At 46.3% G+C, this 14,622-nt stretch overlaps 1 protein-coding gene across 9 annotated transcripts in view; it reads right to left on the reverse strand.

Moving 5' to 3' along the window:
* The window catches only part of foxj3 (forkhead box J3), a 171,570-nt gene that overhangs the window by 94,139 nt on the left and 62,809 nt on the right, over window positions 1–14,622 (reverse strand). The gene's annotated exons all lie outside the window — the stretch shown is intronic.

A 14,622-nucleotide genomic window follows, 5' to 3' on the forward strand; every position in this document is an offset into this window, starting at 1 on the left:
GCTCGATTCCACAGGATATACAGCACAGCAACAGGCCATTCAGCCCATCCAGTCCCTGCTGGAGTTTCTGCTCCACTCGAGCTTCTCCCATCTTTCCGCATCTAAATCTCCCATTGTAATCCTCTATTCCCTTCTCCCTCTTGTGTTTGTCTAGTTTCCCCTTCAACACATCTGTACTATTCACTTCACCCACTCCCTGTGGTAGTGAGCTGATTCTCACCATTAGTAGAATGAATCCTGAGAGATAGGATTAACTGTCACATAGAAAGGCATCAACTAGTCAGCGATAGTCAGCATGGATTTGTTAAAGGACGTTCCTGCATCACAAATTTGATTGAATTCTTTGAGGAAGTGACAAGAAGTGTTGCTAAAGGTCGTGCAGTAGATGTTGTGCACATAGATTTTAGCAAGGCGTTTGACAAAGTCCCACGTGGCAAAAGGTGAAAGCCCGTGGAATACAGTGCAATGTGGCAAACTGGATAAAACGTTGGCTCAGTAACCGGGGACAAAGGGTAATGTTCATTGGCTGCCCTTGCAATTGGAGGCAGCAGGGTAGCATTGTGGATAGCACAATCGCTTCACAGCTCCAGGGTCCCAGGTTCGATTCCGGCTTGGGTCACTGTCTGTGCGGAGTCTGCACATCCTCCCCGTGTGTGTGTGGGTTTCCTCCGGGTGCTCCCACAGTCCAAAGATGTGCAGGTTAGGTGGATTGGCCATGATAAATTGCCCTTAGAGTCCAAAATTGCCCATAGTGTTGGGTGGGGTTACTGGGGGATAGGGTGGAGTTGTTGACCTTGGGTAGGGAGCTCATTCCAAGAGCCGGTGCAGACTCGATGGGCTGAATGGCCTCCTTCTGCACTGTAAATTCTATGATCTATGAGAACAGAGTGCCCCATGCAAACGTTTCATAAACTCCCCAAAGTACCCCTCTGCGTGCCACATCAACCATCATGATGCCTGGCGGCTACGTCGTGAGTGCTACAGCCAAAACCCAGCATGGAAGGTGGAGAAAAGATCAAAATGCTCCACCAGCAACTGCACCTTCAGTTTCACCCACTGTGGGAGAATCTGCCGGTCATGGTTAGGGCCTGACCAGCCATCGGCGGGCCTGCAATCATTGAGCATAAACCATCCCAAAACGCTCATCTGCAAAGGAACGCCGAGAGAGATTGGACTTGCATGATTATTTCAGCTGCATTTTTCAGGGGATTATACCTTGCACTCTTCGGCTCAGGACAGAACAGCCAAGTATACCATTAGCCTTTATTCTTCAGCGCCACCCAGCACTTTTCTGAGGCACAATTGGTATTTCCAACACAACTGCTTTTCCATTATCCAAATGTTACCAAATTCCCAAACAGTAGGCATTGCACAGCCTTAGTCGTGTCTGGATAGAACACTTGAATAGTACTTTAAACTAGGGCGAAACACAATGGGCAAATTGGGGCTGCGTTCACAACCATCCTCCCTTATATAAAAAAATCTATCCCTGATTTTTGTTTTCAACTACAGGGACAGTAGGAATATAAACAAATTGAGGACCACATTTAACAAATTGTCCTTACAATGGATGAAATATTATCTTTAAAAGCATGAACTCAGCAATATTTAATTTCCAAGCACCAGTCCAGCTCTCCTGCCCTCTTTTCACATTAGTAAGAGTGAAGCAATGCTCTAGCAAGAAGATCGATCAAATTCCATTCACTTTAATGTCCTTCTGACAAATTAAATGGGATTTTAGAAACCAGGAATGGATTTATAAATTTATGGATTGATCTTTGATAATAAAAAATACATTTTATGGGCGGCACAGTAGCACAGGGCTTAGCACTGTTGCTTCATAGTGCCAGGGACCCGGGTTCGATTCCTGGTTTGGGTCACTGTGCGGAGTTTGCACGTTCTCCCCATGTCTGCTTGGGTTTCCTCCGGGTGCTCCGGTTTCCTCCCACAAGTCTCGAAAGACGTGCTGTTACGTGAATTGGACAGTCTGAATTCTCCTTCTGTATACCCGAACAGGTACCGGACTGTGGCGACTAGGGGATTTTCACAGCAACTTCACTGCAGTATTGCAAGCCTACTTATCACAATAATAAAGATTATTATTATAATGAACAGTAAAAGCAGCACCAATCTCAAAGGCGGTTCTTCCCAACCCCTGTGGAGAAATTGGACTCACTCCGACGTCCTCTGATTGCCAGTACGAACTTCAAATGCTTTGCAGTCCAAGGCTCACCAGTTCAGTTCTTGTTCTTACCATGTCTGACCTGAAGCCAGCCATTACACCAGCCAGGCAACTGAGCAAGTGCAAGTTCACTGCTTCACATTCAGCACATCAAATCTTTTCCCCAGTTTTTATGTTGCATTCTGCTCCACAACATTGTTAGCTAGTCAGATTCTTCTTTGCTGAAAATTATATGTTAGAAATCTGAAAACAGAAACAGCAAAATGTGGAATACGCAGATCAGACAGATCTGCAAAGAAACTAAAAAGGGGGCGGGGGTGAGTCTTTGGACATGAAGTCTTGACTGACGGACTGTTTTTTTCACAGATGATGTGTATTTCCAGCTTTCACTGTAATTGCTGTTTCTATGAAAATGTGGGATAGCATCTCACTTATTTCAAAACAAGAAGCATCTTTAATGAAAATATCCCAATAAATAAAAGGGCATCATCTGAATCTAATAATTATCCTGCATTTTAAAAATTATTTAAACCTACTACAATAATAGCAAATTACCATTAAGTCTTTTTTTTAAAAAAATGATAGTACTGTATTATGTCCATGGTCAGTCCAGCTAGTTCCAGAAAATAATGATAAGTGCTTACCAACATAGAAGATAGCCATTGAGCCCACTGTGTCGGTGGTGGATCTCAGCTTGAGAAATCCAAAGGACACTACTGTCTTAGTTTCTCCCCCTGGCCTTGCATCGTTATCCATTTCAAACATGAAATCAGATTTCTCTTAAATGAATGAAATGGTTCTTGTTTCAATCAATCCCAATGGTGAAGTTTCCATTCGTATTAATTATCATAATTTAAAAAACAGCGTTAAATCTACTCTTAACCTTTTACTCCAGTTGAAATAGACACAGCATCTCAAATATCTCCACAGAAGTAGTTTTCCATTCGTGGCATTAACCTGCTGAACCTAGGCTCTATGTCCTCTGCGGCTTCAACGCGGTTCCCAAAATGAAACATTACTTCAATGGTGGCCTAACCAATGTTTTGTGCGCACTTGACCCACATCGTCTCAGCCGGATGGCATCCTTTTGAACAAGAGCAAGGGGCGATCCTCAGCACTTATCCCTCAATCATAATCAAAAAAACAGATTATCTGATCATTATCATACTGCAGCTTGAGAGAGTTTGCTGTGTGCAAATTAGGTGCGGTGTTGTGTACATTACAACAGTAACTGCAAAAGTACTTCATTGGCTGCAGAGCTCTTTGGGATGTCCAGTGGTCACGAATGATGCTATATGTCTTTCTTTTATGTTGTGGAGATGCCGGCGTTGGACTGGGGTGAGCACAGTAAGAAGTCTTACAACACCAGGTTAAAGTCCAACAGGTTTGTTTCAAATCAGGTGAGGAAGGAGCAGTGCTCCGAAAGAAACAAACATATTGGAGTTTAACCTCGTGTTGTAAGACTTCTTTCTTTTATGTGCTCATTTTATAGCCTTCTCGACCTGCATTTGCACTTTCAGGGATGTATCATTACTCTTCTGTCTTTCTGTTCATCAGTTATGGCCAAGTTGGTAGCACTCTTAACTTCCCACTCCATGACTTGAGTACAACAATTGATGCTGATACTCCAGTGCAGTATTAAGGAGGTGCTGCACTGTAGAGATGGTCTTTCAGGTGAAACATTAAACCTTGTTTTAGCACAGGGCTAAATAGCTGGCTTTTAAAGTAGACCAAGGCAGGCCAGCAGCGCAGGTTCAATTCCCGTACTGGCCTCCCCGAACAGGCGCCAGGCTGTGGCGACTAGGGGCTTTTCACAGTAACTTCATTTGAAGCCTACTTGTGACAATAAGCGATTTTCATTTCATTTTCTTTTTTTTTTTTAAAAAGGTTCCCTGTGCACTATTGGGTGGGCATAAAAGGTTCCATAGCACCATTATGAAGAGGAGCAGACAAGTTCTTCCCAATGGTCTGGCCAACATTTATCCCTCAGTTAACATCACCAGAAGATTATCTGGTCATCGTCGCATTACTGTTTGTGGGAACTTACTGTGCATACTGGTTGCCACGTTTCTTAAGTTACAGCACCGTGACAAGTTTTAAGGAAGTACTTCATTAGATATATAGAACTTTGGAACAGCCAATGGTCATTACAAGTGCTATATAAATGCAAGCCATTCTATTTTTCATCGACACTTTTGTGTCTGTCCCTATGTATTGTCAGGGAGCAGAGAGAGAGGACGGAACAGCCAAGTATGAAGGGGTGGGAGGATTGTAAAAAGAGAGCAAAGTGGTTGAGGGGAACAAGTGTGTGTACTGGCATATGCTATGAAAAATTATGATTTCTACTTGTACCTCGTTGATAGATACATCTTTGGGCAACTAGATATTGATTTCAAGAAAAGATTGGTAGGTATGGAAGAAAGATTTTTATCTCAAGGACTACTGCTTTAGTTCATGAACCCTGCAATGAGTCTAGCATATTCTTTAACAATTACTTATTCCGGACTTCCGGTGGCGGCTACGAAGGAGTAAGTCGTACATTTGGTGGCTCCCGCTCTGGTTGGACTTTTGGACCTTTTCCCCCGACTTTTCTCCGGTATTAAACGGCAAATTCGAAAGCTGAGGCAATTGGGCACCGTTTCCACACATCGGTGTATGGAGAAAAGGACCAGAAGTACACGAAAGGGCACAAACAAGAAGTCAGTCACGAGCTGTGTTGAAGCTGCACCGGGAGACAGTATGGCCGAGGGTCGGACCCCTGGGGTGGCAGAGCACAACCAACCTGATGCCTGATGCAGGCCATTCAGGATGGTTTTGCCAGGCAGAAGCGGGAATGCTTGGACCCGATTAAAGAATTAATTGATCGGCGAGAGAGCAGATTGGACGCCCAGGATCGGGCGATTCAGAAGGTGGAGAAGGCGCTGCTTGAACAAAAGGAGCATCAAACAGGGGTGGAGCTGGAGGTGGGGATGCATTGGGAACAGCAGAAAAGGCTCCTGGAGAAGGTGGAGGACCTCGAGAATCGGTCCCGCCGGCAGAACTTAAGAATTGTCGGGCTCCCAGAGGGGGCTGAGGGAGCAGACGCGGGGGCATACGTGGCGGGCATGTTTGAAAAGCTACTGGGGGGAGGGGGGGGGCATTCCCCCAACCATTGGAGGTGGACAGGGCGTACCGAGGAATGCATTCTTCGGTAGTCCAAGCGCACGCGGAGTTGTAAGTGGGACAACACCATCCTGGGGGTGTACCAGGACCTGAGCGTGGAGGTGGCGAGGGAGAGAGCAGGCTTTAACCAAGTCAACACTATTTTCTTTAAGAAGCAGGTGACGTTCGGTCTGCTGCGCGTCTTTGGGTCACGCATGAGGACCAGCATCACTATATTGAGTTGCCTGATGAGGTGCTTCACTTTGCGAAAAGAAAAGAACTGGGGGTCTGAGAACTCTCGGACTTAGAGACAACTTGTTGGCCTATATTGGACCCCTTTTTTCTGTTTTTCTGTGTTTTTTCTTTTCTCTCCCTTGGTTTTTGGTGGGTTTTGTGTTTCTGGTTTTTAAATTGGTTATGCCTTCTCTTATTGTTTTGTGTCTGTTTTTGGAGCTTTGTTTTTTCTTGCTGTTGGGTGTTTGTCTGGGGATTGTTGGATGAGGGAACTTGCTTACAGGAGCGGGGGGAGGGGAGCAAGGGAACAATAGGAATTTTTCAGGGGCTAAATGGGCTGGTAAAGAGAGCATGTGAGTTTGCGCACCTGAGGGGACTGGAGGCGGACGTGGTAATGCTGCAGGAGACGTACCTTAAAGTAGTGGACCAGTGCAGGTTGAGGAAAGGCTGGATTAGTCAGGTTTTCCACTCGGGGCTGGATACAAAGACTAAAGGGGTTGCGATTCTGATCAACAAGCGGGTGGCATTTGAGGTGAGAAGAATAGTCAGATGAGGGAGGTCGATATATCATGGTTAACGGCAAGCTGCAGGGAATGAAGGTAGTGCTGGTCAATGTACATGCGCTAAATTGGGATGACGGGGATTTTAAAAAGAGGGTGCTAGGGAAGCTGATTATGGGCGGAGATTTTAATACGATTACTGATCCAGGCCTGGACCAGTCATGCTGGAGAATGGGCAAGGTGCCAGTAATGGCAAAGGAGCTGAACTAGTTTGTGGAGCAGATGGGGATGTGGATCCATGGAGATTTAGGCAGCCGAGGGCAAAGGAATTTTCTTTTTAATCTCATGTACATAAGGTGTATTCCCGGATCGATTTCTTTGTCTTGGGTAGAGCCCTAACGGCGGGGGTGGTGGACACTGGGTACTTGGCGATTACGATCTCGGACCATGCTCCGCACTGGGTGGACCTACAGGTTAGTATGGATAGCAGGCAGCACCCACAATGGAGGTTGGATGTAGGGCTGTTGGCAGACAAAGCAGTGTGCGAGAGGCTGAGGAAGTGCATGCTGAATTACCTGCAGGTAAGTGATATGGGGGAGGTCTCAACAGAGTTGGTCTGGGAAACGCTGAAAGCAGTGGTGAGAGGAGAGCTGATCTTGATCCGGGCTCACAGGGCCAGGATGGATAGGGCAGAAACGGGCCGACTGGTAAAAGAGATTCTACGAGTTGGTATGCAGCAGCTCCAGAGGCAGAGCTTTTAAGGGAACGCCGGAGGCTACAGGCGGAATTTGGTTTGTTTACCACAGGGAGGGCAGTGGAACAGCTCAGAAAGGCAAGGGGGGCAATTTACGAGCACGGTGAGAAGGCCAGCAGGATGCTTGCAACAGCAACTCAGAAAGAGGGAGGCAGCTAGAGAAATAGGGAAAGTTATTGACGGGGATGGGAACTCAGTTGGGGACTCGGCGGGGGTGAGCAAGGCCTTTCGGGACTTTTATAGCAGGTTGTATAGATGGGAACCCCCTGCGGTGCCGGAGGGAATGAGGCACTTTCTGGAGGGACTGACTTTCCCGAAGGTGGACGGAGAGCGGGTAGAGGGGCTGGGAGCCCCGATCGGGCTGGAGGAGATAGTGGAGGGTCTGAAGGCCATGCAGTCGGGCAAGGCCCCGGGACCGGACAGGTACCCAGCCGAGTTCTAGAAAAAGTTCTCCGGAATATTGGGGCCGATGCTGATGAAGGTCTTTAACGAGGCTTGGGAAAGAGGAGTTCTGCCCCAGACCATGTCACAGACCATGATCTCGCTCATTCTGAAACGGGACAAGGACCCGGAGCCATGTGGGTCTTACAGGCCGATTTCTTTGCTGAACGTAGATGCCAAACTTCTGGCCAAAACCTTGTCCTCCAGAATTGAGGACTGTGCACTGGATGTTATTGTGGAGATTCAGACGGGGTTCGTTAAGGTCAGGCAGCTGGTGGCCAATGTAAGAAGGCTGCTAAACGTGATTATGATGCCCCCGGAAGGTAGGGAGGTTGGGGTAGTGGCCGCGATGGATGCAGAGAAAGCCTTTGACCGGGTTGAGTGGGATTATTTATGGGAAGTGCTGGAGCGATTCGGGTTTGGGAGGGGCTTTATTGACTGGGTTAGGTTGCTGTACCGGGCTCCCTTTGCAAGTTTACGGATAAACCATACGACTTCGGACTATTTCAGACCTGCACCGGGGACGAGACAGGGATGCCCCCTCTCCCCACTGCTGTTTGCGCTGGCGATAGAGCCGCTGACAATTGTTCTGAGGGCCTCAGGGGGCTGGAAGTGGCTGGTCCGGGGGGGGGGGGGGGGGGGGGGGGGGGGGGGGGGGGGCACACGACGACGACGACACAGAGTCTCACTGTATGCGGACAACCTACTGTTGTATGGCTCAGACCCAATGGAGGGATGGAAGAAATTATGGAAATTTTAGGGGAATTCGCCTAGTTCAGTGAGATTGGGGACAATTTCAGGTACCTGGGTATCCAAGTGGCGCGGGATTGGGGCCGGTACATAAATTGAACTTGGCCTAGCTGGTGGATCAGATGAAGGAGGATTTCCAGAGAGGGGATGCGCTCCCTTTGTCTCTGGCGGGCAGAGTTCAATCGGTAAAAATGACAGTCCTCCTGAGATTCCTATTCGTTTTCCAATGCCTCCCCATCTTCATCCCGCGGATGAATTTCGATATTTACAGGTGCGGGACTTTCTGCGGAGGCAGATGCCGACCTTCTAGCTCCTGCCACCAAGGGGGATTCAGGATAGGGTGGCTTCTAGAAGATGGAAGGAGAGGGGAGCGTCTCGGACATACATAAAGAGCTTATGGGATCGGAGGAGATGCAGGTGGAGCTGAAGCAAAAGTGGGAGGATGAGCTGAGGAGAGAGATGGAGAAGGGCATCTGAGCAGACGCGCTGGGTAGGGTCACGCGACTGCAACATGTGCAAGGCTCAGCCTGGTCCAATTTAAGGTCGTTCATCGGGCTCACATGACAGTGGCCCGATGAGCAGATTCTTTGGGGTGGAGGATAGGTGTGCGAAGTGGGGGGAGAGAGAAAAATCATGTCCATATGTTCTGGGCATGTCCAAAATTGAGGGTATTTTGCCTCACTGGTAGCCCGGAGGTGGATATTACTAGCATGGAGGGACTCAAAGCCCCGAAATTGGACACCTGGCTTTTGGACATGGCTGGCTTCCTCTACATGAGAAAATTAAGTTTGCCAAGAGAGGGTCTCTGTTAGGGATCGCCTGGAGGTGGCAAGCATTCGTCGACTTCCTCAAAGAGAATTAATCGTTAGCAGAAAGGGAGGGGGGTTAGGTTAGCATAGATTGGGGGGGGGGGGTTAAACAATGGTATAACCTGAGGGAGTGGAAGGCGGTATTTGCACTATGTTAATATTTTCCTTGTTATGTACATTGTTGATTTTGGTGTTGTTACAATGCCAAAGAAATATCTCAATAAAATGTTTATGAAAAAAAAACAATTACTTAATCCATTGGCATAGGTCAAAATAATCACCACCCTCCTGTCCCAAACAGGCAGGAACATGCACAGATTTATTGGAGTTAGTTTCTGGGACAAGGAGTACTGGACATTAGCTCTTTATTAAATCATCCAGAACATAACTATGTAATAATGCAATGCAGATTAGCACAATTTGAAATGGCAATATTTTCCTTTCTTCCGCATTTTTATGGCTGGTCACATCAATCAAACACTAGATTTTAGTTAGAAGCAACAGCAGCAAAGGGAGACATGTATTTTGCCAGATTACCACAAAAAGAAGCAATTTGTTACTGTTACAAACCTAGTCAGTGCTATAACTGGACGGGAGGATCCCAGAATGGAACCATGACTCAAAAGCCCATAGCTTTTACTTTTTTCCATAAAACGTAGTGAAAAAGTGTCACAGGATTAAAATCTCTCGTAACGTTGTCCCTTGGTGGTTTGCATTCCAAAACCAAATCTAAGTTTTAAAAATGACTCTTTTAACCCAAGCTTCTGCTCCACTGTTAGTAATAAATCCAGTCCAGGATTTTACACCTCTCCTTTCAGGTTTCCTTTGCCTTAACTGCTTTTATACGAGATCCAGCCACTGACTTCCCTAGTTTATTCAACTCGCGTTCCACAGGCTGTAGTGAAATCTCACAAACCTGAAAATCACATTGGATATCTGTGGCCTTTCTTGATGCAATGCCTTTTCAATTCTGACTTTACTGAACAGCAATCATACCGTGGGCAGCACGGTAGCACAAGTGTTTAGCACTGTGGCTTCACAGCGCCAGGGTCCCAGGTTTGATTCCCCGATGGGTGACTGTCTGTGCGGAGTCTGCAGGTTCTCCCAGTGTGTGCGTGGGTTTCCTCCGGGTGCTCCGGTTTCCTCCCACAGTCCAAAGATGTGCAGGTTAGGTGGATTGGCCATGATAAGTTGCCCTTAAGAGTCCAAAAAAGGTTAGGAGGGGTTATTGGGTTACGGGGATAAGGTGGAAGTGAGGGCTTAAGTGAGTTGGTGCAGGCTCGAAGGGCCGAATGGCCTCCTTCTGCACTGCATATTCTATGTTATGTTCAATCTGTTCAAGTTTCCAGTTTTTTCTGTTCCGTTAACTCAAGCGTCTCTTAATTTCTCTAGTTTCCTTTGCTGGACCTTAGGTTTCCAGCATTTGTTTTCTTAACCATTAATCCATAGTATTGCTTTTGTTCCAGCATGGCTGAGAGAGGTGGATCCTCCTTGGCCTTCAAATACCAACTGCTTCTAGCAGAGCTGAGAGAGCTGCCTTCTCTCTCACAATGTGGAGATGCCGGCATTGGACTGGGGATGTGTTCAAGTCTCATGGGTTCCAGTTCATGATCTAAATCTCTGGTCTCCGGATTGTCGGAGGTGGGACGTATGTTGGAAGCAGTACAGAGAACTCTGCAGAAGTCCTGAAGCATAGACATGTGTGAGAGAAGAACAGTAAGAAGTCTTACAACACCAGATTGAAGTCCAACAGGTTTGTTTCAAATCACTAGCTTTCAGAGCACTGTTCCTTCACCTGGGGGAGGAGCAGTGCTCCGAAAGCAAGTGATTTGAAACAAACCTGTTGGACTTTAACCTGGTGTTGTAAGACTTCTTACTGTTCTCTCTCACTACCTACCTCCACTGCAATCAAATGAGCCAAGCTAAAATTTAAAAATCTCCTCTACCTTACAAGGCCCAGTTGCTAAGGAACCACTTCTAGTTTATTTATTGTTCACACCATAGCCTTCTAACCACAATAGAATCACAGTTAGAACTGAATCAACCCCACACAAACACCTTTTTCCAGCATGAATCTAACTACAGGCTTTACCCTTTCAGGCACAGAAACATTAAATTAAACCCACTTATAACTTTACCTTATTTCTAATGTCAACTAATACAAATATTAATCAATTAAAACTACCTTTGTTTTCCTAACATTACAGAAGTAATTTTTAATTTTTTTCTCCCTATTCCAACTTGTTGGCTAAAGCAGATACCGACTGTACTTAAAACTGTAAATTTCAAGTTGGCAAAATCGTGGAGGTTTGATATCCATAGTTTGCATAAATTAACAAAGGGCTACCCTATTACTTACAGCCATGAAACTTTGGTAAAGGCATCTTGTGCTACATAATGAAGATATTTCACAGCATCATATATGTGCAGCTCACATAAACACATTGATGCAACCAATAATTATTTAATTTTAAGGTTATTTAAATTCAAATCTTTCTCCCAAATTTATTCTCAGCTTCTCAAGCTACAGATCTCGGATTAACGGAACAATATCAACTCTCAATGAACCCAATCCAACCACGGTGCAACAAACCCTCTCTCAATTCGACTTGTGTCATGTAAGGGAGGATCTGCCCTCTACATGCCATCTCCGAAAATGGTGGAAGGAGTAGGGGGAAGTAAAGGAGGTCAAAGCAAATCTGCAGCAGACATGTCATGGCACCATCATGACACAGACATAACATTTTGATTCCCAGACTGCAGCCGACAGGAAGCTAAAAGGCATCTGCAGGTTGGTTGTGGCGCTCTGTTCAGTTACACAGCTGTTAGACCATTTATTAAACTGCCCAACATTGCCTGAGTAAGCCTCCAGATGAGTCCCGTATCTCTGGTCTGAGACTCCACTCTGCTCAGGGTCAGAGAAATTTGTGGAGGGTCCTAGGCAGCAGGGAACCAGCCCATCAGAAGGTTAAACTTCCCAGGCAATTCCTGCACATGTCTATGCTTCAGGACTTCTGCAGAGTTCTCCGGACTGCTTCCAACGTACTGTCCACCTCCGACAATCCGGAGACCAGAGATTTAGATCATGAATTCGAACCCATGAGACTTGAACACACATTCCTCGGACTTAAAGGCAAGAGAAGTGCCAAATGAAAGGTGGTGAGGTTTATATTGCACGTAACTTGACAATTGACTCCACTGCAATCAAGAAACAGTTGAAGGCACTGGATACTGCAAAGGCTATATCCCAGCAATAGTATTGAAGACTTGTGCTCCAGAACTTGCCACACCCCTAGTCAAGCCGTTTCAGTACAGCTACAACACTCGCATCTACCCGGCAATTTGAAAAGCTGCCCAGCTGTGTCTGTACACAAGCTACAGAGCAAATTCAACCCAGCCAATTACCGCACCATCAATCTACTCTCCATAGGGTGGCACAATAGGGCAGCACAGTGATTAGCATTGTTGCTTCACAGCGCCAGGGTCCCAAATTCGATTCCCGGCTCGGGTCACAGTCTGTGTGGAGTCTGCACATTCTCCCTGTGTCTGCGTGGGTTTCCTCCTGGTGCTCCCGTTTCCTCCCACAAGACATGCTGTTTCTCCCTCTGTGTACCCGAATAGGCGCCGGAATGTGGCAACGAGGGGCTTTTCACAGTAACTTTTTGCAGTGTTAATGTAAGCCTACTTGTGACAATAAAGATTATGATCAGCAAAGTGAAGGAAGGAGTCATCAACAATGCTATCAAGTGGCACTTAGCAATAGCCTGTTCACGGGCGCTCAGTTTGGGTTCCGCCAGGGTCACTCAGATCCTTATCTCATTACAGTCTTGGTTCAAACATGGACAAAAGAGCTGAATGCCAGAGGTGAGGTGAGAGTGACTGCCCTCGACATTAAAGCAGCATTTGACCGAGTATGGAATCAAGCAGCCCTAGCAAAAATGGAGTCAAAGGAATCGGGAGGAAACTCTCCACCAGTTGGAGTCATACATGACACAAAGGAACATGGTTGGAGGTAAATCATCTCGGCTCCAAGACATTACTGCAGGAGTTCCTCAGCGTAGATCCTAGGCCCAACCATCTTCAGCTGCTTCAATGACCACCCTTCTGACACTATGATGGAAGTGGGGATGTTTGCAGATGACTGCACAATGTTCAGCACCATTTGAAACTCCTCAGACAATGAAGCAGTTCAGTCGAAATGCAGCAAGATCTCGACAATATTCAGGCTTGGGCTGACAAGTGGAAGTTACTTTCGTGCCACACAAGTGTCAGGCAATGACCATTTCCAACAAGAGAGGATCTAGCCATCGCCCCTTGACATTCAATGGCATTATCATCGCTGAATCCCTCACAATCAACATCCTGGGGTTTACCATTGATCAGAAATTGAACTGGACTAGCTACATTAATACTGTGGCTACCAGGGCAGGCCAGAGGATAGAAATCCTATGGCGAGTAACTCACCTCAGGACCCCCATCCATCATCCACAAGTCAGGAACGTAATGGAATATTCTCCACTTGCCCAGATGAGTGTAGCTCCAACAACACTCAAGAAGCTCAAGACCATCCTGGACAAAGCAGCACGCATGATTGCTACTCTTTCCTCAAATATTCAGTCGCTCCACCACCAACAAACAGTGGCAGCTGTGTACACCATCTACAAGATGCACTGTAGGAACTCGTCGTGTTCCTTAGGCAGCATCCCCATGACTACTACCATCTAGAAGGACAAAAGCAGCAGATATCTGGGAACCCCACTACCAGGAGCTTCCCCTCCAAGCCACTCACCACCCCAACTTGGAAATAGATCGCTGCTCCTTCACTGCCACTGGGTCAAATCCTGTAACTCCCTCCCTAACAACACTGTGGGTGTGCTGACACCTGAAGGACTGCAGGGGTTCAAGGAGGTAACTCACCACCACCTTCTGAAGGGCAACTAGGAATGGGCAATAAATGCTGGCCTAACCAGTGGCACCCACATCCTGTAAATTCATTTTAAAAAGTCTAGTCTGGGACTACTCGTGACAACACCGATGCCAAAAATGGAAGATGTTCAGTTCCCTAATGTTATGTTGATGAGCATAAAATTAAAAATCAATGATCTTAAATTCTCCTTTCCCGGTTTCAACAACAAAATTGTAGGTCAGAACTTCATTAACAAATGCAAAACATGTAATGATTAATTTCAATTGTGCAGTAAAAAGAGAAATATCTCAACTTCAGGAAAAACTAGGCTTATAAGTCAGGTAATGGTTTCCAGTCTGGGCACACAGACAAGGTCTGGCTGTGAGCGACATTTAATTAGACTATGGGCGCCACTTATGTGAGACAGTGAGCACACCAAACCAGATTTACTTACTCCCTCCAGAAAACATTGCACAAAATCTCATACTGTGTATGTGAATCGCAAACATTTGAAGCACCCTGTGGAAAAAACAGGAGCAACTATTGTGTTAGTAAAAATAGTGACTGAGCAGCCCTCCAGCTCAGGATTAAAATGTTGATTCCCAACACTTATAAAAAGCTCTCCTGCTAATTTGAGTAACTACAAGGGTATTTGGGGTGCAGGCAGGAGGAAGGCATTTATATGTGAATTCCATACCTCATCAATGCCAAGAACACTATTGTAGGAAAATGGAACACCTCCCCATTTCAGATACTCGGTGACAGTATTGAGCACTCCCATATCAGATACAATGCAATTAGATCCAGGGTAAGGCTCCTGCTGTTCTGCCCAGAAACATGCCTTAGCTCGAAACTCAGAAAAGAGCTGCGACTGTCCCTTTCTTCTCCATTTGCCAAACTGACCA

Source organism: Scyliorhinus canicula, chromosome 16 (genome assembly GCF_902713615.1).
Source record: "Scyliorhinus canicula chromosome 16, sScyCan1.1, whole genome shotgun sequence".
NCBI lineage: Eukaryota > Metazoa > Chordata > Chondrichthyes > Carcharhiniformes > Scyliorhinidae > Scyliorhinus > Scyliorhinus canicula.